This window comes from Rhamphochromis longiceps, linkage group LG13 (genome assembly GCF_057381845.1).
Source record: "Rhamphochromis longiceps isolate RC_006_pf linkage group LG13, R_longiceps_female_GT1.1, whole genome shotgun sequence".
In the NCBI taxonomy this organism is placed as follows: domain Eukaryota; kingdom Metazoa; phylum Chordata; class Actinopteri; order Cichliformes; family Cichlidae; genus Rhamphochromis; species Rhamphochromis longiceps.
This window is the reverse complement of record NC_140569.1, coordinates 313,579-341,570: the sequence shown is the minus strand read 5'-3', so window position 1 is coordinate 341,570 and position 27,992 is coordinate 313,579. Positions and strand designations below refer to the sequence as shown.

Below are 27,992 nucleotides of genomic sequence, written 5' to 3'. Positions count from 1 at the left end.
AGCCAATTAAATTACGCTGTTTGATCACATGACACCGTTAGCCAGCAGTGTGTCTCCTAAAAGAGAGCTGTTTAAAGGTGAGTGATTAAGTTTTTCTCCTAAATAGAGATCATTACAGAACGCCTAGTCCTACTTAAAATCCCATTTATTATTATTTTTTTTTAATCATCTACTCGAACTAAGGAAAACGTTTGACTAACTCAAAGACAATTTCCACGCCTCCCCTGCCTGACTGCAGAGGCAGTTTTGAATTTAGGAGCGCCAAGATGGCAGCGGCAAACCCTGGCGGCTCTCCGGTGAGTATATATATTTTTTTTATCTTCAAGTTTGTCTTTTGAAACCTTAATTTTATTTAAATCCGTTGCTCACGTATAAAGTACACAGACGGGGTCTTTGCTCAACTCGTCTGAGGCGTGTCTCACTAAGCGCTACATGCTAGCATCCTGCTAACCGAGCTACCCTTTACATGCTGTGCTTTAGAAAATGGGATACTCGTTAAAAAAAATACTCCGCAGATATTGATAGATAGACGAACACTGCAAATATAATGTTGGAAACGAGAACGGCCTTTGGTGAAGGGGTAAAATACACCATGAATAGAGCCATAGAGTGAATGGCTGCCATGGTTGCAGAACAGCCTGATTTAATGACAAGAATGGGGAAGAGTGAGGCGAAGTGAACCACAGCCACAAAACACGGTCAGACAAGGCGGCAAAAGGGCAGTGATCTGTCCGTCAGTATGAAGTTGGTGTGTGCTTTGGTGAACAAAAACTCCAGACTGGTAGCAGGAAGATGGGAGACTCGTGTTTCACTGGAATAGTGGTGAATTAAAACATCCTTTGTTGGGGACATTTCGGTGTAAATGCATCCATACAGGCAAGACAGAGGCAGACTAGACAGTGAAGAAAACAAGGCAAACATTAGAAATATAAAAACGGAAATATAGGATGAGTCGGGGATGAGTTCCTGCCCCAAGTGGAGGAGTTCAAGTATCTCGGGGTCTTGTTCGCGAGTGATGGGAGAAGGGAGCCGGAGATCGACAGACGGATTGGGGCTGCGGCTGCAGTAATGCGGACGCTGCACCGGTCCGTCGTGGTGAAGAGGGAGCTGAGTGTAAAAGCGAAGCTCTCAATTTACCGGTCGATCTACGTCCCTACCCTCACCTATGGCCACGAGCTGTGGGTAGTGACCGAAAGAACGAGATACAAGCGGCAGAAATGAGCTTCCTCTGAAGGGTGGCTGGCCTCTCCCTTAGAGATAGGGTGAGAAGTTCGGCCATCCGGGAGAGGCTCAGAGTAGAGCAGCTGCTGCTCCACATCGAAAGGAGCCAGCTGAGGTGGTTCGGGCATCTGACAAGGATGCCCCCTGGGCGCCTCCTGGGTGAGGTGTTCCAGGCATGTCCCACCGGGAGGAGGCCCCGGGGCAGACCCAGGACACGCTGGAGAGATTATATCTCTCGGCTGGCCTGGGAACGCCTTGGTATTCCCCCGGATAAGCTGGAGGAGGTGGCTGGGCAGAGGGAGGTCTGGGCCCCCGCGACCCGGCCTCGGATAAAGCGGATGAAGATGGATGGATGGAAATATAGGATTAATATAACATACAATTAGGGAAAATGTAAGGAACACAATGTAAATGATATTGTAAAGTCATTAAAACGGCATACTCTGATTAAAAGAAACGCATAATTGGGTAGGATAATAACAATAATAATGTTAAAAAACATGTACAAGATGGGTATGTATACTTGTGTTTTTTTTTTGTTTTGTTTTTTTTTTTTTTTTCTTTTGGAAGTGACATCAGAAACAGCAGCATGTGACATCACGTGATGGCGGAGCTTCAGTTCATCCTTTGTCATCCTTTTTTTTTTTTTTTTTTTTTTTTTAATAGGACAGGGGGAAAGAATGAAAGAAAGAGGGGGAGAGGAAGAAAGAAAACCAAAGGGGAGAAGAGACGGTGAGAAGGGGGGGAAGAGAGAAAAAAAAAAACTCCTGGGTCACCTGTATGGAGAGAAAGAAAAACAAAAAAAACAGGGGAGACAGCAAACAACAAAGAGCAACATAATAATAAAAAAAAAAGCACCATCACAATAAACTAGCTAGTCATAGATATCAATATTTACTAAATAATAAACGATATTGTGCAGCACGCAAGATAGACAGCGCACAGTGTGCTTTGAGGCAGCAGCCAAGAAAGCTGTAGTCCGCATCTGTGAATACCCATGTGTACACCTGTGTGCATACCTGTGTGGATCAGCATGCTTGCATTCCAAAGGTTTCTCCATGTAATGATCTGCTAGAGAGTGTGGGGAGCCACAGCCCTGTCCTCTATGGTATCAAGCAGGTATGGAGGAGATCAAAACTCCAGACATCCAGAGGCCCCCAGAACACAAGAGACCAAGGAAGACCCACAGAGGGGCAGCCGCGCCACTGTCCCAGTAAGAGCTAAGGAGAGTCCCAGATGAGAGCTCATTCAGCAGCCGCGGAGCAGAAGCCAGGGGGAGTTGCAGTGACGCGCCCGTGAGCTCCGCCGGCAGCCAGCTGTGCCTGAGTGACCGAGCCCCAGGCCGAGAGGCCGGGGGCACCCCACCTCCGAAGTGGCCCGAGCGAGCCCCAATAAGCGGCCGCCAAGGAGTGAGCCGGTGTGTACCCGGACGCCCACCCCCAGATACAAAGAACCACCAACGCACCGATACCTGAGGGAGTCCGCCACCGGCAGGGGAAGTGGTGGTGGGTGGAGATAGGCCTCCAAACCTTGGAGGGCCCGAGATGTCCCCAGAGAGGTGGCGTCTGATACCCAACCTGACATATAGACACAGACATACAGGCACACACAGACACAAACATCCATTCCCACCCTCATGCTCTCATATGTACTTCACACTCAACTGACGTGGAGACAGACATAAAGGGACGATCACACTCCCCAAGCGTACTCTACTAACCGGGTCTAGGTACCCTTGCCCCTGGAGGGGGGAACTGCACCCAGACCCAGGTGGTGTTACCCTTTTCCCTGCGGTGGGGAGAGGCAGACCGCCCCGACTCCACAGCAGCAGGGAGGCCCCAGACCGCAGTCGGACGGCCCACTCCTCCTAGCCCCCCCGCTCCAGTAGGCCGCAGAGAATGGGGGTGAGAGAAGACTCCAAGCCTCCCTCCACCCGCTCATTGTAGTGTTGATGCATGTGTGTTCTAAGGTGCAATTAAAACCCAGGAGGGCTTGGAGCTACCTGCCAGAGAGCAGCAGGTAAGCGCATAGTCCCTCCTGCTAGCCCTCAATGTCTACATGTATTTAAAATTGAGAGGTGGGCAACGACGCCAGGGGTGAGGCGTACACCCTGATGGTAACTTGGACTCCGTGTATCGTGCCCACCCCCAAGATCCTATATGTATGTGTAATGAGAGTGTGAGTAATGTGAATGTCTAAGTTGTGGGATAAAATTGAGGCAGAGGCAGCCAGAAGGGGACAGAGGGGGGGGGGGGGGGTAGCCTCCTCTGCATCCTGGTGACATACCCCTACTCCAAGGCCCTGCATGTGTGGGTGGTTGTGGTGGAGCAGGAGGAGGGAGGCAGCTGGAGATGGAGAGGGAAGGAAGGGAGGGGCAGGTGACCCCTCCCTGGGGCCAGCTCCCCCGCTGACCCCAGTAGGCACTCCCACACTCCGCGACCCGCCAGGGAAAGGGGGGCCCAGGCCCATCCAGACCGGGGCCCAGCGCAGCAGCGCCCCCCGGCCCCACAGAGCCCGGGACAGTCCACCCAACCCCACCACAGAGAAAACTGCACCCACCCCACCATCCACTCGTCTTCCAGACTACATGAGACAATAGACGCCCAGGCTGAGGGTATGTATACTTGTAGCCAGAATACTATAAAGTTGTAGCATGCCAGACCATCTTGATTGAATGTAACTTCGCTCCACACAAGTTTTATGGTAGACATATTCATATTGGTATCTAATAAATGATTAATTCTTAGATTTTATCGAACGTTAATTTATAAATTGTTTCTGTCTTTATGTGTTTGTTTCAGATTATGCAAGATGAAATTATTCAGTCAGCAAGACACTTGCTGCAGTTGCTGACATCATCCAACTGAACTGCTGCTGTGATGAATCAGAATACAAGGTTTACTTTAGCAAGACTTATGAGTTAATGCTACATTTAACTAAACTGTTATATATTTTGTGTCCAATATTGTCTCCATATGATTTTGTTTTTTGCAACATCTTGCAGAGAACAGAGTCAAGGTACCAGCTTGGTCAACCCTAAAAGACCATCTGTTCAATGACCAGGTGAAAAAGTCATAAACTAAACACTCTGCATGAGCATGGAATTTAGGATGCAACTTTATATCTTACCTGCTCTACACTCAGGGCTTGAATTACAACAACAGTCAATCACATAAAAAAATATACTTTTGGTAGTTCTGTGTCTGTCTCTCTCCTCCAAACCCAGATGGCTGCTGGTACTGAACCGGGTTCTGCTGGAGGTTTCTTCTTGTTAAAGGGGAGTTTTTCCTCTGCACTGTCACTTCATGCTGCTCAGTGTGAGGGATTGTTGAGGTTGAGTCCATATGTCCTGCGAACAACTGCTGGGCAATGACACCATGCAATCTTCTGGGATTCCTTGGATAGAAAACCTGTGAGCTGCACTTGTCCTTGGTCTTCACAGCTCACCTTTTTACTGTTTATTGAATCAAAATTCTCCAGTGACATGGATTCTACATTGTAACTGATGTGATGTTCTATAAAGTGGTTTTAATAAAAAAAAAAAAAAAGAAGGCAAAAATTAGTTTGTTTCTTTATTCAATTTTTGAACAGTGATACTCATTCAGTAAATGCAAATTATTTACATGGCAGTGCACTATAGGCATAAATCTAGACCCCTAGATAAAACATGATGGCATTATAGCAGTGACAACTCCTCCACAGTAGCAGGTGGGATTTCTTTTTTGAGGACGGCTCCTTTTACCTGTCACTACAGATGGTCTGTTTATGTTTTGATCAAGAGCCTTTTTTGGGCAGCTGAAGAGGAGAAGTCTATCTTATGGCCAACCTCTGACTGTATCTTGGTCACATTACCCAGCAAAACCCAGTATGCAGGTTCACCTGTAACAGTCCTTGTGCCACAGATCAACACTGTTGCTTCTACATTAAACAGAAGAGCAGTGACGTGGGTGCAGGTCTCCGTGACTCCGGCCTTACAGCTGGAGTGGGCGGCTTCAACCTTCCCTGTGATGCTCACAGTGACCCATGGCTGCAATGCTGGTTCATTCAGTCTTTGAGAGTGCAGTACCTGAAACACACACAAAGTTCTTGTCTTTAAATGAACTATGAGCCAAGGCTGACATAAATGTTTTATCTACTTAATCATTAATGTAACAGTGTTTAGAAAGTTAGCACATACATGTAATTTTTCATTTCTTTATGTGTCCATCTATAGAACGCTGCATGTTATATTCTAAATCTGCCTGTTCTGTCAGAAACCTGCCTGCAGAAAATGAACCTAAAGGATGTAATCACTTTCAAGATGGAGAAAGCATAAAGTGACAATTATGAATCACTTAATATGATAAGGAGATTCTGCAGGTCATTAATCAATGTATAAAATTAAAATAAAATGCATTTTTAGTGACACAAGATACAAATATGGAAGCAAGATGTATAATCGCTCAGTTTGGGGAAATTGTGGGTAGCCTGCAAGAGCCTCAACTTCTCCATACCCACAATGTGCAACAAATGGGCACAGCTGATCTTCAACAGTGGAACATCGGCCAGTTACTTCCAACTTTAACGCAGCTTGTAGTCTTGGAGAGCAGCACACCAAAACTGCATGCACAACTTCTGCTAACAGTGGAAACGGATTAAGAAATCCATGCAAACAGATTCATAAACCGAAAGAATATTATTTCACAGGATTAATGATCATATCAGCCGCTGGCTGATCACAAACCCTGAGGGTGTATACGAGAAGCAGAAGAAGCAGAGGGAATATCCCGTTTAAGTTTAGATAGTATTTGTAAAGATATTGACCATATCCTTTTCTGAAAGTGTGGATATAATGGATGGGGTAAGGTACTGACATGCTACAACTTTATAGTTGTTAAATTCAGGCTACAAGTATACATACCCATCTTGTACATGTTTTTTTTTTAGTTTTTTTAAATTATTATTATTGTTATTATTATTATTATTATCCTACCCAATTATGTGTTTCTTTTAATCAGAGTATGCCGTTTTAATGACTTTACAATATCATTTACATTGTGTTCCTTACATTTTCCCTAATTGTATGTTATATTAATCCTATATTTCCATCCATCCATCTTCATCCGCTTTATCCGAGGCCGGGTCGCGGGGGCCCAGACCTCCCTCTGCCCAGCCACCTCCTCCAGCTTATCCGGGGGAATACCAAGGCGTTCCCAGGCCAGCCGAGAGATATAATCTCTCCAGCGTGTCCTGGGTCTGCCCCGGGGCCTCCTCCCGGTGGGACATGCCTGGAACACCTCACCCAGGAGGCGCCCAGGGGGCATCCTTGTCAGATGCCCGAACCACCTCAGCTGGCTCCTTTCGACGTGGAGCAGCAGCGGCTCTACTCTGAGCCTCTCCCGGATGGCCGAACTTCTCACCCTATCTCTAAGGGAGAGGCCAGCCACCCTTCAGAGGAAGCTCATTTCTGCCGCTTGTATCTCGTTCTTTCGGTCACTACCCACAGCTCGTGGCCATAGGTGAGGGTAGGGACGTAGATCGACCGGTAAATTGAGAGCTTCGCTTTTACACTCAGCTCCCTCTTCACCACAACGGACCGGTGCAGCGTCCGCATTACTGCAGCCGCAGCCCCAATCCGTCTGTCGATCTCCGGCTCCCTTCTCCCATCACTCGCGAACAAGACCCCGAGATACTTGAACTCCTCCACTTGGGGCAGGAACTCATCCCCGACTCATCCTATATTTCCGTTTTTATATTTCTAATGTTTGCCTTGTTTTCTTCACTGTCTAGTCTGCCTCTGTCTTGCCTGTATGGATGCATTTACACCGAAATGTCCCCAACAAAGGATGTTTTAATTCACCACTATTCCAGTGAAACACGAGTCTCCCATCTTCCTGCTACCAGTCTGGAGTTTTTGTTCACCAAAGCACACACCAACTTCATACTGACGGACAGATCACTGCCCTTTTGCCGCCTTGTCTGACCGTGTTTTGTGGCTGTGGTTCACTTCACCTCACTCTTCCCCATTCTTGTCATTAAATCAGGCTGTTCTGCAACCATGGCAGCCATTCACTCTATGGCTCTATTCATGGTGTATTTTACCCCTTCACCAAAGGCCGTTCTCGTTTCCAACATTATATTTGCAGTGTTCGTCTATCTATCAATATCTGCGGAGTATTTTTTTTAACGAGTATCCCATTTTCTAAAGCACAGCATGTAAAGGGTAGCTCGGTTAGCAGGATGCTAGCATGTAGCGCTTAGTGAGACACGCCTCAGACGAGTTGAGCAAAGACCCCGTCTGTGTACTTTATACGTGAGCAACGGATTTAAATAAAATTAAGGTTTCAAAAGACAAACTTGAAGATAAAAAAATATATATACTCACCGGAGAGCCGCCAGGGTTTGCCGCTGCCATCTTGGCGCTCCTAAATTCAAAACTGCCTCTGCAGTCAGGCAGGGGAGGCGTGGAAATTGTCTTTGAGTTAGTCAAACGTTTTCCTTAGTTCGAGTAGATGATAAAAAAAAATAATAATAAATGGGATTTTAAGTAGGACTAGGCGTTCTGTAATGATCTCTATTTAGGAGAAAAACTTAATCACTCACCTTTAAACAGCTCTCTTTTAGGAGACACACTGCTGGCTAACGGTGTCATGTGATCAAACAGCGTAATTTAATTGGCTGAGAGCCACTCGACTCGATCTGGTGCTGATTGCTCTGGCTTGGGTCATTAAAGTTCATCACTTTTGCAGTTGAATTTTTGCAGGTGAATATTTTTGCAGGTGAATTTTTTGCAGGTGAATTTTTTGCAGGTGAATTTTTGCAGGTGAATTTTTTGCAGGTGAATTTTTTGCAGGTGAATTTTTTGCAGGTGAATTTTTGCAGGTGAATTTTTGCAGGTGAATATTTTTGCAGGGAAATTTGGAGGATAAAAATTCAGTGTCATAAATTCAATGTCTAAAAATACTTGAATTCTGATGATACTATATTTCTTCCATACTTCACAATTGGTTAAAAACAAGAGAAAACAATATAGAAACAAATATAGATAAATGAGAAGATAATGTATTAACAATTTAAAAATATAAAACAGGCCTGATGGTACTCATACTGAACTCGAATTAAAACCCAAAGTAAAAAAAGTGAGTTTTAAGATGCGATTTAAGCTAGAGAATCACTCAAAGCAGAATGGGTAAATACTGTTTGACTTTGATTAGTGGGAAATTCAGCAGAGAGTGATGTGGATAATGCATTTGAAGATTACACTATGTTAATATGTTGTTATAGCAAGGGTTTTAATTCAGTTAATTAAATAGAAAATACAATACAGCATTGAGAGCCAAATTAAGTGTCCTGAATCTAAGTGAGTTACAGGCAGGTGCATTTCACAGGTATTTATTTAAAGACCTTTGCTGAACTCTTCCTGTTGAGTAGCTGCACTCGGGGATCATGTTTCTGAGGAAGAAGACTCAACTGACATGTGAAGACCACATCCTGCCAAGACCACTGCTTTCATGTGAATGGGCGGGACTTAACTTCACTACTTTAACTTTGTGTAACAGTTTCTCTTGGTCACCAGTGTCAGACCTCATTAACAGTGTAGACGTAATGATAAAAACAGTTTGTATACATTTTCCTTTTTTGTTTTTAGAACTGCTAATTCATAACGGTAAAACAAATACAACCAGGCAACATTTTAATTTTGTTTAGGTTTTTCTTAAAAAAGGAAAATTAAAGGAAATTAAAAGTTTTAATGGTCAAACTATGGTCTGACCTGTTGAGTCAAATTCTCTCTACTCGGCTGATTTTAAAAAAAGCTCACAACCTTTTTGACTCTCATGTAAAAAAAAAAACTCCCCTATACCTTCTTCATAGTCCCTTAACAATATAACTAGGCTTACATATTTTATAGACCAAGATTACTTCTCAAAGTGTCATTTGGAAGGTTAGTTATGTAGTTCACGTGTGGTTGGAACTGAATCATTTTAGCTGGTTCAGAGCGGGCCAAACCCCAACCACTGGTGCTGCAGCCAGTACCCCGTGGTCAAGACTGAAAAAAGTGTTTGCAAACTTAATGAGTAGGACCCGATTCCAGCAGCAATTTCCATGATGTGTCTCAAAATAGATCTCAGTCAAATGGGCTCACTCATAGTGATTTGGTCAGTGAAACCATGAAACTGTGGTTTATTCATCCTTCCAGAAATACCATGTGCAATAACTTCTCATTAATGATAATGGCAAACGATAGATGGGTGGGGCTGTTTTCACTCTAGTTTTCTTTGTGCATTTGTCTCAGAAATCTAGGGTAGATTAAGGCTCGTAAACATCATCAGCTACTAGTCCCCAAACACTGAATATGTGTTCTGTTTATCTGATTTGTACAAAAATGTGTTACAGGCAGGATAGTCTGCCCATGCCTTCTTATTAACCTACCTACAGAGCTCATTCCCATCTGTAATCACATGTTCTGTGTCCACCAAAACAAACATATGCTGGATATACACTACCGTACAAACGTCTTGAGCCACCGCTCATTTATTCATACTTTGTTACTATAAACTTCCCACTTTTAGGAAAGTGGGAAGTGTCTCAGGGAAGCTTTCTTCTAATTTCTGTAGGCAGGTCTCTAAAAGTCTTAAAGGACACTACAACATCCAGTCTTCTTTTGATTTTGGCTGACTTTGTTCCTTCTACAGTGCAGATATTTTAGGAATATGCTTTCCCCATGAATCTGTTGCAGCTGAGTTTTTGGTCCACTTCTTTGGCTCTGCTTTTTCTTGAGCATACCTTCTTGACAGCCACCCTATCATTTCTAGCTTGCATGAACAGTAAATGGATTCACTGAAGGGTCGGACACATATCCTGGGTCCTGTGCCAGCTTTTTGAAATACTGATTTTCTTTCCTATTTATAAAAGGATGGGCTGTGGCACTCCTGCAAGCACCGTCATTATATATGCTGCAAATTAAAACTTTTTGCCGCTCATCTGGAGTTATGTTTAGATTAATGGAAGTCTGAAAATCAATTTATCAAATAACTGACTGAGAAACAGCATCCACATGTCATCTCTACACACACATTGTTTTTGCCTTCATAGTGACTGACAAAGGACAACATGCAGTAACATGAAGAGCCGTGGACCAACTGTGAAAAATTCTGATGAGGAAGTGAGCAGTAAGTTGTTAACATGTTGCTAACAAATACACTGTTCATTTCAATGGCACGCTTTTACAGCAGATGAATCACACACACAGTTTTAGCTTCTCTCTGGAGTGTCCATATGCCTCTCCTTCTGTCTGCATGATCTTGTTTTTCCTCTTTTCATTAAAAAGGTCTTTGCTCAACATGTTCCTTTAACAGCAAAACCTCAAGCTAGCTGGTTCTAATTTGTCATCACTTACACATTATTATCCCAACCAGCTTCTGATCTCATAAGATTACACAGAGTGGGATGAAGAAGAGGGTGGAGGGGTTGTACTGGGAGGCAGAAGACATCAAAAGCATAATAAGCACTTCGCTTGCTATGCATGTGGTAACACTTAGTGAGACGGCCACATGTTTGCTAAGTCATCCCTTAAAAGGCTAAGCCAAGTTCATGGAGTTTGTTGTACAAATCAGCTGTTAAAGAAGCAATCAAGGGCACGGACACTTTACTAACATGTAATAGCAAACAGCAGAAAGTACAATACAGCAGACCACAAACCTTTACAGGGCAATCAGAAGGACAGCAGCCACGAAGCACTGCCAGGCTGTCTGGGAACAGACATTAATAACATATATATCACTGTTTCCCAGCCTTTTGGAGCCATGGCACATATTTCACATTAGAAACAACAATGTCACAAACAGCATATTGATCATTTTCCCTGAGCAGACTTAGCTCGGTTTGTCCCCAGTATAGTTTTGTTGCTTTCTTCTCATGCTATAGCATACCCTATAGGGCCTTCACCTGGGTCGGAGTTTTCTCCAGGACCAGGTCACACTGACTGCTTTTCAAATATTTATCTATTGCTTTTACGCGCTGCATCGTCTCACAGCATGACGATTATGTCATTTCTTCTTCTGTTTTACTGGCAGTTGGCAACCCATTTAATTAGAACAGGTAGTTGTCCTGTCCTCTAGTGGAAGAGAATGTCATTGTTCTGCCTGTTATTCACACCAATTACTTACCAGTCTGGTGGAACCAGATGATCTTCCACGGCACACCTGATCATTTCTCACGGCACGCAGTGGTTGGGAAACCTTGATGTGGTGGACAGTTCTCAAGTAATACAAACTAGAGATGGACCGATCCGATATTACGTATCGGTATCGGTCCGATACTGACCTAAATTACTGGATCGGATATCGGAGAAAAATAAAAAATGTAATCCAATCCATTAAATATCACGAAAGCACCTCACAAACTTGCAACACGCCGTAACTCACCTCAGAACGTTAGCACGTCGGAGCAGTATGCATCACATGATAGAGCGGCTGTGGCATGCGGGACCTGTCAGTGGTCTGGATAGCATTTGGAGCTTCGCTAGCAACCCGGCATTTCATCTCCGACAAAGTTATCCCCGAGAGAAGTAAAGCAAGTGTGTAAGTCCATCTCTGAATGTTTGTAAAGCATTCCTGCGTTAAGCTTAACAAACGACTGCCTCTTCTTGCTGCTACTTCAATCATGAAACTGCTTAATGATCAGCTGATCGGCTTTTCTGTCGCGACTCCGTCTCTCTAGTTTGCTTTTGGCCCACTTTGCACCAGAAAGAGGAAACCAGTGGCTGAACAACAGCAGCACGTTTAAGCTTGATCAGCTGTTGTTAGAATTTATTTAATATTACTTTCTACTCGAGGATCTTTTTCTACGTAGCTGACGCTGGTAACTGTGCAGGGGCGGATCTAGCAAAGTTTAGCCAGGGGGGCCGATAGGGCATTAACAGGGAAAGGGGGCACAAAGACATACTTTTCTTTCTTATTCTCATTTAAAATGTCGAGCTTTTAATAAATAATTATCTGACACCCAAAGTTTTAATTTGATGTAAAATGAATAGAAGTCAATTACTGTATATAGTGACTATTAAGTCTAATATATATACCCTAGTAAGCTATAGTACTTTTTCCTTTGGGAAGGTACCATCTGTGCAGTCTGCAATTTTGTTGAAGAAAGATGTTGAATCTATTTAATATTTCTTGAAAAATAATTGATTTCTGTGCATTTTTTTTCACACTGCATCAAATTAAGGTTGATTACGTCGATTAAGCATCATGAGGTGGAGCGTGAGGGGTGGTTCCCTATTTTTTATTTATTTATTTTTGTTGTTGCTGGGAGTTGGAACCCTATTAGTTAGGTTGCTTAATATTTACGCTAAGTACTCTTTAAAATACCAGAATAGGGAGGATGGTGTAGGTCTAAGTTTATTAGATTGATCAGTATTGCTGAAATATTTTTTTTTGCATACAGGTATAACAGAATAGCTTTAGTGTAGTTGTTGTTTTAAACTTGAGTATGAACTTATACAAAATGCAGCAAGATATTTTAAAAAACAGTTTTGTTGATTAAAAAACACTATATCGGATTCATATCGGTATCGGCAGATATCCAAATTTATGATATCGGAATCGGTATCGGACATAAAAAAGTGGTATCGTGCCATCTCTAATACAAACATAACTTTAGGTGAGAAACCTCAATTAAACTTGATACCTGGGTTACAAACAAACAAAGGCAGATTAATAGCGGTGGCAATTGTGCCTTTTAATTTTGTTTTTGTAGATTTATTCTGCAGACTTTGAGTTATGTGAGGACTGCCTTGAGACTGCCGTAAGTTTATTTTGGTCTGTATTTAACTACAATCATTTCTAGGTCTGGAGAACAGTGTCTCTCAACAGTAGCATTTGTAGTCCAGTCACTACTTGCAGCAGCCATGTGAAGACCAAGAGGTCCTAACAAGCTCAATGAGACTGCAGAGCAGAACAAGCTGCAGCTGGAAGCAAACCTTAGTACAAGGGACTCACAGGGGAGACAGAGAGGGCACATGAAAGGGATCAGTGCTGAATGTACAGTCACAGTCCACTGAGGCACCCAACAAAAAGGTCATCAGTGCCTTAAAAACACCTAAAATCTAAAGCCTACTTTAGACAGGATTATGAGGGAAAGTGAGGATGATATTTCCTGTGTTTTCTGGTCTTTAGCTTGTTGTTCCAACAAACAAATTTAAAGTTTGCCTGTTAATCATCACATATCTAACACTCTTGTGAAAACTGCATTTACATTTTTTGTGTTCTTGCAACAAGGAGTTCTTTTCAACCACAGTGAAGATGTCATTTTTGACCAGGACATGTCCTTCAATGCACATATTAAATAAATATGTTGGACTACTTTCTTCCATTTGTACAACATCTCTAAAATTAGAAATATCCTGTCTCAGAGTGACGCTGAAAAACTAGTTAATAAGGCCAGTGTGGGATCATAAAGAACACCACACATCTGCTTTTAAAAATGCAATTAAGCAAGCAAATCACAAAGAAAGAACATTATCATATCCAGAATGCAGAAAAGCGTACAACTGTTAATTGTGGATGATGAAACATTAGGCTTCCCTCTTCTAATTCCCTGTCAGTAAACCATTTAGTGGTGGATCAACATATAGATGTACTAAGTCTCACAGACACTGGGCTACAGCAGGATGAATATGTTGTTATACTAACTCAGAATCACTGAAGCAAATCTCTCGGAGGAGGAGCAGCACTCTTCAATTTCAGCTTATTAATCAATCACAGAGTTTTTACTAATTTGAAAGCCTGACTCTTTGGCTTGTCCAGTTTTATTGTTGTTATTTATTGTTCACCTGACTCAGAGTTACTGTCTCTGTCTCTCTCAAAGAAATCACACTGTGTCAAGGTTTGATGTGTGGCAGGCTGGACTTGACTCTCTGGTCTCGAATGCACTATTTAAAGCAGATAACCTGTAAGCTGGACAGGAAATGGCATCTCACTAATTTAGCCTGGAAACAAAAAACGTTGTAAAGCTGGAACATCTTCCTCTTCATCAGTAACTGAAGAAAACAGGAACAACTTCAGGTTTCTTCTAAGGACTGCAGCCAGGCTGAGTCAGAGCATCCCTTAACCAGTAAGGACGTCTTACATTTAAATAACATTTTAATCATTAGAGAAAAAAATATTCAATATTATTCATAATTATTTGGACTCTTTCTCTGTGACTGAGATACTTCCTCCAGACCATCAACATGTCTATTAGACCACGTTCCTATAAGACTCCTCAAAGAAGTGCTGCAGTTTTAAATATGATCAATCTATCCCAGTTACTGCACTTTGTACCACAGGCCTTTAAACTGGGCAGGGATTAAAGCCATCAGCTGACCCAGCTGTCTTAGCTAATTATAGGTTAAAATTCTTGAAAGAGTTGTTTTTAACCCTCCTCTCGTGTTAGGGTCGGCACCGACCCATTTTAAATTTCAAATGCATAAAAAAATCACATACATTTGTTTATTGTATCAAGGCTTTTTGACTTTGTCAGGAACCTCTATTTCTACAAAATAAAATAAAAAAAATTATTTTCACTAAATTATAAAATGCCCTAGTTGAAATTATGACCTTTGTGTTGTTAGGGTCGGTTTCGACCCAGGTATAATATTATGAGTATAAAGCAATAATTAAAGCCAAAACTGAAATCATAAGTGCACTGTCAGCTAAAACACTTACAGCAAGCGCCTCTCCTAATCATATGAGCTTTAGGGGATTCTTATTTTGCATGTTTTTTGCAGTATACCTGCACAAAAACAAAACAAAATAAACACGGGCATGTGAGGTGAATTCACTATTTGAGTGGCCATTTGACTTCCAGAGTGCACATTTACAATTTGCAGCATACAAAAAATGAGAAGAAGATTCACAGTGAGCTAAGTTCTGGATCATATTTTTGGTGAAAATGAAGGAGAGGACACAGAGCAGCATAGCGATTCAGATGGGCAGGTTTCTAAGGAGGAAGACAATGTGGACTATCATCCAGAAGACACAGACACATCTGATCAGAGGTGGAGGTCGCTGGTGCTGAAGCTACTCCTGCTGAAAGATTCAAGTCCAAAAATGGTAAGATTTTTTGGAGCTCAGTACCTCATGATGTACATGGCAGGGCAGCTGCTGCAAATGTCATCAAAATGACCCCTGGAATCACAAGGTTTGCTCTGACCAAAGTCAGTGACATCAAGAGATGTTTTGAGATATTTATGCCATTGTCACTAGAAAGAATCATCATTACTATGATAAACCTTGAAGGAAAAAAAGTCCATGGCGACATGATGAGGAATACCTGGATGCTTTCATTGTTCTTGCTGGAGTGTACAGATGCTGCAATGAGGCCACTGATCGTCTATGGGATGCATCGACAGGCAGAAACATTTTCTGGGCAACGATGTCACTTCACACATTTGATATCATTTTGATTCAAGAGTCCTCAGATTTGACAACAGAGAGACCAGACCGAGGTCTGACAAACTTGCTCCCATCAGGGATGTCTGGGAGAGATGGGTGCAGCTTCTTCCACTGATGTTCATCCCAGGGCCAGTGACAGTGGATGAATGTCTTGTCCACTTTTTGAGGAAAATGCCCCTTCCGGCAATATATACCCAGTAAGCAAGGGAAAAACGGCAGAAAAATCTGGGAAGCCTGTGATGCAAAAACCAACTATGCCTGGAATGTACAGATTTTCACAGTCAAAGCTGCGAGTGGCACCCCTGAGAAGAAACAATGAAAATGTGTGGTCCTCCATATGACCACTGGACTGCAGGATCACAATATCAGCTGTGATATTTTATTTTATTTTATTTTTTACCAGATATGACCTCGGACAAGAACTTCACAAAGGAAACTGAGGTGAAGCTGTATCGTTGGGAAGTGATAAAAAGCCCACAATTACCCACGGCTATAACCAAAACAAAGGAGGAGTGGACTTTTTCTTTTTTTCAGTTTATATTAAAGGTCTACTGCTGAAAAAAAACAAACTTTTTTTGTCTTTTCTTGATGTAAATGTCTATGGGTCGAAATTGACCCGTAACACCATCGATGTCATTTTAGTTATTAATCTTAAAATGAAAAAAATCAATAAAACAGATTTATTTAAGAGATGTGTCCTATACCCCTCAGTAATACTCAGGTAACACAGAAACCTTTTATTTATTAATATGATTCTCTTGAGGTTAATTTTACAATTTTTTTTTAATTGAAATCGAGGGGTATAGTGACAAAAAAAGACCCAGAGGCCCACACCAAAAGTATTAAAACCAACATTTTCATGGATAAGGAAGCCTAACAAGGTAACCAAGAGATGAGAAACAAATTGGATGATAACTTATTGTTTTTAGTATATTTTATAGCTGATTTAATTCACGGGTCAAAACCGACCCGCTAACATAAGAGATGATAACAGAAAGCTAACACGAGAGGAAGGTTAAACAGCTCACTGATCCTGTGGAGAGCAATGGTTTATTTGATGTTTCATCACAGCACAGAAACTGCACAAGTGGAGATCACAGACGATCTTCTTATGGCTTCTGATAGACAGTGGATGTGCTTGTTCTCAGTACAGTGTTTGATCATGTTGACCATTAATATCTGAATCATATCTAATAAATTCAAATTCAAATTCAAATTTTATTTGTCACGTACACAGTCATACACAGTACGATATGTAGTGAAATGCTTGGACAACTGCTCGTGACCTAAAGAAAACAAAAAAGGAAAAGGCTATGAATAAGATAGGAAATAAATATGAAAAATTAAAAAGGGTAAATTTAACTAAGAAGGAATAAAATATAAATTATGGTTAAAAATGAAATAACTGTACAACACAAATTAGAATGAAGGGTAAATTTAACTGGGAAGGAATAAGATAAAATATATAAATTAAAGTTGAAAATAAAATAACTGTACAACAAAATACACAATATAGAACTATATAAGAATGTATGAAGAAATCTAAATATAAATAAATATATACACAATAACAGCAGCTGTACAAGTATTAACCGGAAATGAAGAATATAGTGACCAGTGTTGTGCAAAAAAACAAAACTCTCATTTGTCCCATTAATGGGGAGTCTTACACAGAGGTTATCATTGCTCAGGGTTCAGTGCTAGGACCGATGCTGTTTACATTATACATGCTTCCCTTAGGCAGCATCATTAGAAGACATTCATACATTTTCACTGCTATGCAGATGACACCCATCTCTATCCATGAAGCCAGGACATGTCCTTCAATGCACATATTAAACAAATATGTCAGACTGCTTTCTTCCATTTGTGCAACATCTCTAAAGTTAGAAATATCCTGTCTCAGAGTGACGCTGAAAAACTAGTTCATGCATTTATTACTTCCAGGCTGGACGACTGTAATTCATTATTATCAGGATACCTGCTGGCAGGTGTCACTGATTTCAACGCAGTATGATTTGGGAGCAGTGGCCCTTGGGATTGTAGTTCCTCCATCTCACCTGCAACATCATAGCACATGCAGATCACCCAGGGGCCTGAATCTCCTCCTGCTTAGTGGTGATGCTTTGGTTCGAGATCTCAAACTTGGCCCTTTTAGTGTGAAGGCAATGAAGCATCCATTAACCAGGCGGGTGGAGGTTGTTGCTGTCCATTTGGGTATTGCAAATACTTGACACATGCTGGTTAATATGTTCTGTCAGACAATCACATAACCATCAGCCAATGATGGTATAAGATTCCACACGTGTTTGGTGGTAGGTCCCAGTTTGCAAAGGTTTGCAGACTGGGAACAATGCAAACAGACCACTTACTGTGGTATAAATCTGAAAGTCCAGCTGTCAGTGCAGCAATGAAAAAGCCAGACTACTCACTTTACGTGAGAGAATTCAAGTGCTTTGGCAGCTTGGCAGTGATAGCTTTGGTTCCTTCTTTGGCTTCTGCTCAAACAAATGCAGTCAGAATAATAAAGCCAGCATTCATCAGTAAATAAGGCCAGAGGTGGGACAGAAATGTTAATATCTATGATCATCTTGGTGTCATGGTCCAGGGTCCTTTTGACCCAGAGTTTTGAGTTCTCTTGTGTTTTTTGTATTTTGGTGTTATTGTTTATGTTTTAGCGCCATTGTGTTTATTCCATGATACCTGGGTTTTTCTGTTCACTGTTGTTTATTAGATTTCCCCTTGTGCCTTTGCCCTCTGTTTGTCTGTGTTTATATAGTTGTGCGAGTCCTCGTGCCTGGTTTCTCCTCCTTGTTTCCCTAGTTTGCCATGTCTGCTCTCTCCCTCGTGTCCCTCGCTCCCTCTCGTCTGCCTGGTCCTCCACTCGTGTTTCCTGTTTTATTGTGAAGGTCCCGTGTTTCCCTGTCTCATTCTGGTTATTCGTGTCAGCTGTGTTCCTCGTGTGTTGTCACTTGCTTGTTATCCCTCTGTGTATTTAGATCTCCCTCATAGCTGTGTCTCTCCCTGTGTTTCCCTGTGTGCCTCTTCGTATTTGTAGTTTATCTTTTTTTGTATCACCATTCGGCAAATAAAGCTGACTTTTGGGTTTACGTCCTGTTTTTAGGAGTCTGCTTTTGGGTCCTATTCCTGCCTGCACACAGCCGCTGTTATCAACCCCTGTTGGTATGTGTCTTAGCCATGTTTCTCCAAACTTTTAATATACTCATTCTCATAATGCGACAGGCAATGATCAATCCAACCTTGCATATCTTTACAGTGTCCTCTTGACAGCCCAATAACGCAGGTGGTTTGGTACAATCCCCCCTCACAAACCATGTCCTATATACCGTTCAGGTTTAGACCATGCACCAGGCCAGACCTCTCGCTCAGTGTATTGGTATTTAACCCAGTAGTTGTCAGTCTTGGTTAAATAACCGAGCTTCTCAGCTTCTTCCTATAGGTCCCAGCTGGTAGAATCAGGGTCTGTTATGTGACCTTTTCTCTGAGCTTGCAGAAGCCGTTCAGCTGTTCTGCTGCTTTGCAGTAATATTTCCATTTTCCTCTGCCGCTGCTGCCATAGTGGCTATCTGAAGCAAACAACAATGAAGCAAAATTGCTTTGTCTTTAATCAGTTGTTCACAGGTTCTTGCATTTCCATTATGCACAAAGGTTAACAGTTTTTTTGTTGTTGTTTTTGTCTCTTTTGTGAAACCTTACATAAACATTTAAAGCATTTCAAAAACAATTTGACTTAAAAGTGAACTTATTGCAATGAATTTACTGGTGCATTAAAAACTTGCTGTACTATTTGCAAGCCTTCAAAGGATCAACAGACTGCTTTTATTTTAGTGCTTTAATTAAAAAAATATTTCTTTCATCTAATAAAAACTCCACCTTTTCACCCTGCATGAAATGTGAAAGCCATAGTACTGACATGACGACAGTTATCACTCAGTGGCACCCAACAGTTCATGAGCTAACACAGCCTTCACCAACTTTTTTCACTACTGCAGACGGTAGCTGAGACAGACTACTAAACTTTAAAACTGAAGCCAAATTGTTATTCAGAGGTGTCAGAATGATTTCATTATTTTAATTAAGTGCTGCTAATTGTATACAGACATTATAATAAAATATAATCTTTTAACTTCAAGGGGAAGGAGGCTGAACAAAGTTCTTTGTTTGCTATGTTTAAAAAAGTCTTTTGAAAGGCAGAAATCTTGTTTTAGACACTTTGATGATGAACAGTTTGGGTTGTTGTTCTCACCATTTCAAAGATGCTGGCAGGTCAAAATGTTGAGTGTCTCTTAAACTTGCATGGAGGAACAAATACCACTGTGTTTAGAAGAGCCATAGCTTTCACTTTATTATAGTTTAATGAATTTTCAACTGACTAAAATGGTTTTGCCATAATGAAAGTATGTGTGCAGGGACTGAGTGGGTCCTAGCTTTCCTCGGCACCAGTGCTTGCTTTGCATTTTGGCTGTAGCTCAGGAGGTAGAGCAGGTCATCTAATCAAAGGTTAGTGGTTTGCATCTTTGGCTAGTTGCTCATTCCCTTTACCAAATCTAAAAATGGAACATACCAAAGAAAGCAGTCGCTCTCCTTTTATCCCACACAGCGCTGTCATAAAGCTCCTCGTCTGTCAATTAATATGTGCATACATCCTTTACATGACTGGTAGCTGTCTCCACTGTGTGAGTATTTCTGTTTCCTGCTAACAGTGACTGAATTAGACGGACAAAGCTGAGCAGCATTTTTTCTGGTGGTTTGCCCACGTGCATTGCAGCCTTTCATGGCAAACCGATGGGAGAAGTGTGATGTAGAGAAGAGTGTGAAAATGTTGTTAATAACTTACTTTTTATCAAGGAAAGCTCTGATAATGATGGAAAGGAGAAGGCAGTTCTGACATGTCCTGTCTAATAAACAGGCTGACCAGGTCGCCACGTGTATTTTTACATTCCCTGTAAAGAACTTTGTAATAGATTCCTGACTTTAACAGTACTATAAATAAATGTTACGTTTTTACTTTACTAGGTGCAGGCTCACCGAGCACTTTCAGATTAGCATCTATGAAACATGTAAACTGCTTTGCCAACAGTCCTTTTTCATTCAGAGTGGAAGAAACTACAAGCAGAGGAACAACCTTTGAGGTAGGCTCGAGCGGGGCAACAGTCTTTAAAAACTGGGGCCATTTCTCAATATGCATACTCGTGTGTACTCGTGTGTACTCGTGTGTACCTGCACTATAGTGGACTTGTGATACATCATCATTTATAGACAAAGTACTGTTCCCATTCAAAGTACGCATCAACTTAACTACGCTCAGAATTGTGTTCATGGTGCACTTACACGGTGACTTACATGGAGCCAAATATCCCAGAATGCATTTCATCCAGAACTCAAATGCAGCAGTTGGCAGACAAGAGTGACTAAAAAGTTTGAAATATTACTTTTTCTTTTAAAATATGTTCAGGCGAGAATGTAGCTGTGTAAAATTCAAATTTCTGCTTGATTTATCAAGACATCACATATTTGCAAAAGAGCTCCGACGTTTTTGGAGATGTCTGTTACCCACCAGCTTGACAGCTAGCCGGGAGCTCGAGGCTCACTGCAGCCGGTGAGAACAGCGAACTCCTTCCCTCCCCATCTCCAGCTGCCTCCCTCTTCCCGCTCCACCACAACCACCCACACATGCAGGGCCTTGGAGTAGGGGTATGTCACCAGGGTGCAGAGGAGGCTCCCCCCCTCCCTCTGTCCCCTTCTGGCTGCCTCTGCCTCAATTTTATCCCACAACTTAGACATTCACATTACTCACACTCTCATTACACATACATATAGGGTCTTGGGGGTGGGCACGATACACGGAGTCCAAAGTACCATCAGGGTGTACACCCCACCCCTGGCGTCGTTGCCCACCTCTCAATTTTGAATACACGTAGACATTGAGGGCTAGCAGGAGGGACCATGCGCTTACCTGCTGCTCTCTGGCAGGTAGCTCCAAGCCCTCCTGGGTTTTAATTGCACCTTAGAACACACATGCATCAACACTACAATGAGCGGGTGGAGGGAGGTTTGGAGTCTTCTCTCACCCCCGTTCTCTGCGGCCTGCTGGAGCGGGGGGGCTAGGAGGAGTTGGCCGTCCAACTGCGGTCTGGAGTGTGGGGCCTCCCTGCTGCTGCGGAGTCGGGGCGGTCTGCCTCCCCCCACCGCAGGGAAAAGGGTAACACCACCTGGGTCTGGGTGCAGTTCCCCCCTCCAGGGGCAAGGGTACCTAGACCCGGTTTGTAGAGTACGCTTGGGGAGTGTGATCGTGTGTACAGCGTCTCTTTATGTCTGTCTCCACGTTGGTTGAGTGTGGAGTAAGTGCATATGAGAGCATGAGGGTGGGAATGGATGTTTGTATCTGTGTGTGCCTGTATGTCTGTGTCTATATGTCAGGTTGGGTATCAGACGCCACCTCTCTGGGGACACCTCAGGCCCTCCAAGGTTTGGAGGCCTATCTCCACCCACCACCACTTCCCCTGCCAGTGGTGGACTCCCTCAGGTGTCGGTGCGTTGGTGGTTCTTTGTGTCTGGGGGTGGGCGTCCGGGTACACACCGGCTCACTCCTTGGCGGCCGCTTATCGGGGCCTGGAGCCTGGGGCTCGCTCGGGCCACTTCGGAGGTGGGGTGCCCCCGGCCTCTCGGCCTGGGGCTCGGTCACTCAGGCACAGCTGGCTGCCGGCGGAGCTCACGGGCGCGTCACTGCAACCCCCCCTGGCTTCTGCTCCGCGGCTGCTGAGTGAGCCCTCATCTGGGACTCTCCTCAGCCCTTACTGGGACAGTGGCGCGGCTGCCCCTCTGTTGGTCTTCCTTGGTCTCTTGTGTTCTGGGGACCTCTGGATGTCTGGAGTTTTGATCTCCTCCATACCTGCTTCATGCCCTGGAGGACGGGGCTGTGGCTCCCCACACCCTCTAGCAGATCATTACATGGAGAAACCTTTGGAATGCAAGCATGCTGATCCACACAGGTGTACACACGGGTATTCACAGACGCGGACTAAAGCTTTCTTGGCTGCTGCCTCAAAGCACATTGTGCGCTGTCTATCTTGCGTGCTGCACAATATCGTTTATTATTTAGTATCTACTGATATCTACTGCTAGCTAGTTTATTGTGATGGTGCCGTTTTTTTTATTATGTTGCTCTTTGTTGTTTGCTTTCTCTTCAGTTTTTTTTCTCCATACAGGTGACCCAGGTGCTTTTTTTTTTTTTCTTTCTTCCCCCCCTTCTCACCGTCTCTTCTCCCCTTTGGTTTTCTCTCTCTCCCTCTCTTTCTTTCATTCTTTCTCCCTGTCCTATCCCCCAGTCATGTCTGTCCCGTTTGTAGCAACTGAAAATAAAATAAATTCATAATTATAATAAAGGTCAATCAAATGGACCAATATGGCAAGGCCATGATGATCCACTTGGTAAAATAAATCTGCTTGGCATCTTTCTTGGCCTTAAGACAACAATTCTGATGGCTGAAGATCCAAATGGGACACACAAAAAAAAAAGAGAACAGCAAACTCCCGGCATGGTTTCAGATCTTTGGTTTGGTGTTTGTTTTATTTGTTTCTGAGCAAATCGGTTTGGCTGAGATTAAACTTTAGCTTCACAACTTGATCATTCTATTTAATTTTAAAGCCTTACTTGCAGAGCTGTCAGTATAAATGAATTAATTTTAATGTTGGGAATATTTAAACTCAGCAGGAAACATTTTCTCCGGGAGCAGAAACTGCATGTTGATGCGTGGAGATCCTGAAGGCTGCTCCAAAAATGATAAAATGATATTTTAGATATTTGCTCTGTTCTCTCCAAACCCGAGCAGACATCTATTTTAATTTATTAATATCTACTGACATAAAAATAAAAGCGTTTTAACATCAGACCTGTTTGCTTTTTATTCAATAAGCAGCGTGAGCTGTCCATACATATATGCTATTTTTAATAGGAGAGATTAAGTTTGTGATGTCATCGAGTACGCTTGAATGTAGAATGATCGCGCTGCGTTCTCGGGAATTTCAGAGTCCCGTGTAAACTTATAAAGTACAGACTAGCAAGAAGGCAAGTACTTGTGTTTAGCTTTTCAGAGTTGCTAGGTCAGGTATTTGGCCAGCAGGTTCAGAATGAAGCACACAATGAGCAGTTTCAATATGAAGTACACGTAGAAAAAGTTCAGGTTGTATTAAAGAAGCAACAAAAAACTCAGTCTCTAACTTTACAAGCTGGTAACCAAAAAACTCTGTTTCACATTTCATATGCTGAAAAACACAAGGATTAGTGTTTGAACAAGCAAGTTGGGGAGAAAAGCAAATTCCGTCTTACTCACTGAGGAGGATGTCATAGAGACCCGACAAACACGAATGTGGAAACCAGCTTAGGTGGAGGCAGGGATGGAAGCTCTGGCTGGTGCTGCTTCTTTTGTGTTGGATATTCCACCTTCATGAGTAGGACAGTTAAACACTGGCTAGCAGGGAGACAGGTGAGTCTGAGGTGGAGCAGCAAGGAGCTGGCTGATGAGGAGTAGTCGGGCAGAAAGAGTGAGAATTATGAAATTTCAATTCAATTTTATTTATACAGCGTCAAATCACAACAACAGTCGCCTCAAAGTGCTTTGTACTGTAAGGTAGACCCTACAATAATACATACAGAGGAAAAAAAACAACATATGACCCCAACAAGCAAGCACTTTGGTGACAATGGGAAGGAAAAACTCCCTTTTAACAGGAAGAAACCTGCAGCAGAAAGCCTGCAGACTGCAGAGGTGTGGAGTTCAGGACAGAAGCCGTGAGAGGACGGATGGTGACAATGACTAGGTCCCTTAGCCATGTGTGCAGCACCTCCAATAGTCTGGGATTCTCTGGGCACATGTCAGAAAGAGTCTTTTGGAGTCTCACATTCTCACAGTGCAGAAACTGCTCCAGCAGGCTGATGTCTGATGATGATGGTCATCATGTAGCTCTGTGTTACAAGCAGGTTTCAGACCCAAATGCAGAACTCAAGACCCAGAAGTGGACCAAAAAACTAGAGGTTCATGAGATAACATGGGAATAGAAACAGGTGGGAACACAACTGAAACTTGTGGTGGAAACAGGACAAAGGAAGCAAAAGTAAACACAGCTCCCACGAGACAAATGACTAATAGAATACAGTAGAAAGTAACTAAATGTGGAATCAAAGATGACAACCTGACAAACCACGGGAAACACAGAGGAACCACGATAACTTAAACAAGGGATAGAATACAGTCAATGTCATGGTTTCTTGTATTTGGTGTCATTTTGTATTATGGTTTATGTTTAAGCTTCGTTTTTCATTCTTGGGTTTATTCTGTGTTTTAGTTTCCCCTTGTCTCTTTGTTCTCTGTGTCCTTCTCTTGTGTGTGTCTTTGCCTGGGTCTCACAGTGTGTGTCACTTCCTGCTTTATTTTGAAGCTACCTCGTCTCATGTGTGACATTCAGTTTTGCTTCTATCCCATTAGTCAGATTTGTTCCTGGTGTTTCCACCTGCTGCCCATCCTCTCGTTATCCCGTGTATTTAAGTCTTCAGTTTGTCTCTGTTGTCACGTCATCAGTCTTCCTGCCATGTTTCCCCCCTGTGCTGTGTGCTTCATGTTCTGTGGCTTAGTTTCCACACCAGGGGTTTATTGGCCAGTACTTTCAGTTTGTAGCTTTCAGCAATAAAGCTGTTTGAGTTCATGTTCCATCTCTGCATTTTGGTCCGCCCAAAAAGCAGAACCACAATAAGTAAAACCAAGAAGGCCCAAACACTAAACACATGTGAAAACCAACAAATCATCACTATCTAGAATAATTGCTTAACACTGAGAAATTCACATAACTCAACATAAAGTGAAACAAGACAAAACACAGATACTGGAACAGACAAAGCCTTTGAATATGGATATAAAGAGAAACAGTATAACCTAATGATGGCCTCCTTTACTCTTTGGACCTTTTATTATTCTAGCACAAACACCTTTTTCTCCCCAAGTCTGTGTCATTTATCACGAAACACTGAGGGGAGAGTTCCCACATGGCACTGCTTGTCAGTCAATTGTCCAATTACTGTTGAGCCTCTGAAAATTGTGGACTTTCTATAAAAATGGTGGTTACTCCTAAAGGCTTAATGGTTTGTTTAACCTCTTGAATTAAAGCAGAAACTCTCCACTTAAAAAACCCCAAACAGAAATGATGTTGCTCTTTGAGGGAAAAGAAAGAAAGAAAAGTTCATAGATGATATTGTCCTGGCTCATGTTTGGTGTAAACTTGGATTCTGTTGTTATTTAAAGTTGTGGGTTGTGCAGCTTGAACTACTCTTATGTGGACTGTGTCAGAAAACAGTTTGAGAACCACAGGTTTAAAACAGAGTTTCTGTTTTTCTCATAGTTCACAGGCGACTGAGCGGGCACCATGGAGCTTATTGTGAACTGTAAATCACTCCAAACTACTCTAGCGTGTTGCTATATAATCTATCCTGGCGTGGCGAACTTGAATCTGCACAGAACAAGTTCACAGAAGCTAGCAGATCCTCTAAACGAGATCATTGTGGTGCGTTGTTTTGAGCAGCAGTCAGCGGGCACTCAGTATACCCGCTGTGTGACTTTGCGTCCTGGCTTTGCGCACCTAAAAATACCCCTGTCCAAGTACACGGATCAAAGGGGGTAGCAACACTGGCGAATCCCGCCCCGCCATTTAACCTAAAACCTCTCAGAGGAGGAGCATGCAGTGTGAGCAAAGAGCCGGCGACTTCCAGAGTTGTACAGAGGAGCGGGAGACTGGTTCGGGTTACAGGGACTGTCCTGTAGCACATAGTGGGATCGCTCTGAAGTAGCGAATGGGACAAACGGAGCCGAAAACAAAGGAGTAAGACAGCGGAAGACTCGGACACGGAATGTTTCGGTTTTGAAGGTTTATGTAATTACTCATATGAGTGCAGCCAGATTGGTAAAGAACGGCAGAGTTTACTCAGTATAAACAGCCTCCTGCAAAGTTACAGATCGCCAGGATTCTTTCTGCGCAACTGTACACCTGATGAGCTTGGGGATTGTTGGGTGCATAGAGCCACACTCACATGTCTGAAATGGAACAGGAAAAGAAGTGGGGAGTCGCTGGTAAACCAGGTGAAAAGAGGCGCGTTGGCTTGAAGCAGCCGCTGTGGAGAGATTTGTCTTGCGTGACGTTTTGCATCGCGGTGTCCGTGCTGTCTGTTGGAGTTTGGATCGTAGTGTTTGTGCGGACGTCGGAGCTGCAGTCCAGGATAGTAAGTCTGGAACAGCAGCGGCTTTCTGCGTGGATGCTGTCCGTGGAACAGGTGGAGCCCGTCATCCTGGGTCGTCTCGACCAGATCCTGGAAGAAGTAAGAGTCGCTTAAAATGATGAAAAGATTTTTTTTTTTAATGATAAACAGAAATGTTTTTGCGCTGCCCCCCACCACACACAATTAATTTCTTTTGGAAAATAATTTTAGACGATTCTCTCTACAGCTGGTGATATAAGTGTATTGGTGTTTTCTGGATGCAGAGATCACAGAGGTAATAGTAGAGACTGTCATGATAAAGCATCAGTGAATCTCTCATTTAAGTATAGATATATGTATTTCCAGCGCTCTTATTCAAAGAGATGCTCCATTGCTCTTAAACAAAGCACTGTGGCATCTCCAAAGTACAACATTAAGAAGTTGCACAGGTGTTACATGCGTTTATCTTCTCTGAGATAACAGTGTGAAGGGCTCTCGGTGGCTGTTCACATCTGTTGCTTCTAAAGTTGCCCTCAGCGCTGCCCTCCAATTGATCACAGCTACACCAACAAGCACCTAACAGCCTGCACGGTGTTTAAAGATCCACAGGGAGCCGACTTTCCCTTCCTCTGTTTGCTGTAGCCCGGCTTTTAAACCCCCCCCCCCCACACACATACACACACTCACTCCTCGACCCCTTTCACTAGGGCCAGCATAATGCATTTAACAGGAGGAAAAATGAGCACGTGGTGGTTAGTGCAGAGCTTGCTTGCAGTCTCAGACCTGAAGTCAGTCACTCACCTAAACCCTTATACCTCAGTCAAAGGAGGCAGACTACATGTACAAGTGTCCCGTAGACCACCAGCTACTCAGACAGTATTTTATATTAATCATGTCTGTCAGTGATGGTCATCAGTTAGCACAACAATAGCTGGAATTTAGGCTGTGTGCTTTTCTTGCTAAAGATGGATGTCAGTCTTAGTCCAAATATAGCCCAGGGAGGGTGTCAAATTCTGGAGCCACGGTACTTTTGAAAAGAAATCTTGGGATTACAAAATGACATAGAAAGCCAGTGATTTTACTTGGGTTTATGGCTA

The 27,992-nt window shown here is 42.8% G+C and overlaps 2 long non-coding RNA genes across 3 annotated transcripts; one reads left to right on the top strand and one right to left on the bottom strand.

Moving 5' to 3' along the window:
* On the top strand, window positions 1–4,762 carry LOC146654937 (uncharacterized). Of its 2 annotated transcripts, XR_014914380.1 has the most exons (5): window positions 1–77; window positions 184–296; window positions 4,023–4,117; window positions 4,226–4,284; window positions 4,448–4,762. It is a non-coding gene; the product is annotated as an uncharacterized LOC146654937 (long non-coding RNA). The 2 variants fall into 2 exon arrangements; XR_014914379.1 differs by having other exon boundaries at window positions 4,226–4,762.
* Window positions 4,763–4,780: 18 nt separating this feature from the next.
* LOC146654936 (uncharacterized) lies at window positions 4,781–7,790 on the bottom strand. Its single transcript, XR_014914381.1, has 2 exons — window positions 7,586–7,790; window positions 4,781–5,287 (listed from the first exon to the last, which is right to left on the bottom strand). It is a non-coding gene; the product is annotated as an uncharacterized LOC146654936 (long non-coding RNA).
* Between the last annotated feature and the right edge of the window lie 20,202 nt (window positions 7,791–27,992).